The sequence below is a fragment of the Schistosoma mansoni genome (assembly GCF_000237925.1).
Source record: "Schistosoma mansoni, WGS project CABG00000000 data, supercontig 0389, strain Puerto Rico, whole genome shotgun sequence".
NCBI lineage: Eukaryota > Metazoa > Platyhelminthes > Trematoda > Strigeidida > Schistosomatidae > Schistosoma > Schistosoma mansoni.
The window spans coordinates 24,083-25,845 of NW_017386231.1; the positions used below are offsets into that span (position 1 = coordinate 24,083).

Here is a 1,763-nt window from a genome sequence, read left to right on the forward strand (position 1 = left end):
CTGTTAAGTAAAATAAGTCTGGGAAAAATATTTAACTTGTTAAAACTTTAGTCATATTGAAAGTTTAAATGAATATAATGTGAAAAATCCATTTTGTATTGTTTGTTTGAATCCTCGCATTATTGTTTAGAACTACAATTGATCAGTCTCTTACTGACATATGTGCATCCTGTACGGATTGCCTTGATATTACCTTTAGTCATAAGCATTATACATAGAGATGGACAGTGAGTGGGAGTGAAGTCTTGGACGCTCGTTTCGTTCTATTTCAAACTCGTCAGCTGGATGTACCTGCATCTCAGAGTTGATGTTCACTCTGGGACTCGAACCCAGTACCATTCGCTTCAAACGCCATCGCGTTATCCACTCGCCTACTGAATCCTGACAGCTACTATTCATATTCCTATCCCTCTTATTATAAGCTTTATTTTGACCCATAGACTATGATTATACGATTTGCCGTTCTTGAATTATCCTCAGTCTATTAATAACTATTCCCCCAATTCACAGCCACAATTGGCTAGGTCTTGTACAAATGTTGTTTCCTATTTTATGGTACGATGCGGTCTATCTGTTTGGTATATAAACCCAGTATGTTCGAGAATAATAATTAATATTGCATAGGCTGTTATTGGTGTTGTGGACTTAACTGGCTGGGCTAGGCAGATAGCATGACCGACAAATACTCTAGACTGCTCGTACGGGTTTTGTGTGTCACTGGACCGATCAATAAAATCATTGCTCTCCAATTAACGGCATTGTCACGTTATATATTAACTGGGTACACAGGCTATGACAATTTTATTCTAATAAACTTAGTTCTGAAACATACTTGAACTCAAATGGATTATAATTCATAGTAACATCACTATTTTATATAAGGATATTTTAATAAATGTTAATTTTAGTATACATTTTCGGTATATAAAACAAACCATCTAATATACCGTCTTTATTAATAATATCTTAACTTAGGAGTGAAACCATTGAAAAGAAAATCAATTTTTTGTTTCTAAAACAATCACATTGACTGAAATTAACTTTGATGGTTTACTCAGTAGTCTATTCTGCGGTCCCCTCTGTCAATTATGATTAAAATGTTGAATATGGTTTTTAGTGTATGGATATGAAACATTTGAAATATGTTCGATTTGTGGTAAGAGAGAAAAAACAAACCAAGTATGTAAATGTATATAGAAAAAAAACCAATGATCATGCTATGGCCAAGATCAAATTAGTTATTCTTTTACAATCAACTAAATGAACTTAGCAGAGCATGTAAAGTCATATCCGAACCCAAAAGTTATGTAAACAATACGATGTATGTCTTTATTGATCTTGATGCATGGGTTAAAATTAAATTTGGTAGTAGCAGACGAATTTTTATTTAATGGTTGAATTCGTGAGTCGATTTATGCTAGACAACTCTGGAAAATCTGGAAGCACTGGACAGCTGTATCGTTCTAGTATGGGACTAGCTTAGATCGAATCATGAATTCAATAATTAAATTACTACAATCTCCACAAATTTTCATTCTGACAATAATTTTTATTTACTTACTAAACGTTAGATGTCATTAATCAGCTGACTGCATATCAACTTGACACAAAGACTTTTTGAAGGATTTCGGTTCTAACTAAGTCAACATTTTCCTTGTTTCTACCTAATATAATGCTTCTACCCATCTATTTTAAAGTTTTCTTAGATTGTTTAGGTATTTAGAAATATGATTGAAGCATAGTTTGTGTTTCTCCATCTCTAA

The 1,763-nt window shown here is 32.9% G+C and overlaps 1 non-coding gene across 1 annotated transcript; it reads right to left on the reverse strand.

Moving 5' to 3' along the window:
• Positions 1–308: 308 nt before the first annotated feature.
• Smp_tRNA_01277_Pseudo_TTG.1.1 lies at positions 309–379 on the reverse strand. The gene has a single exon. It is a non-coding gene (tRNA).
• Between the last annotated feature and the right edge of the window lie 1,384 nt (positions 380–1,763).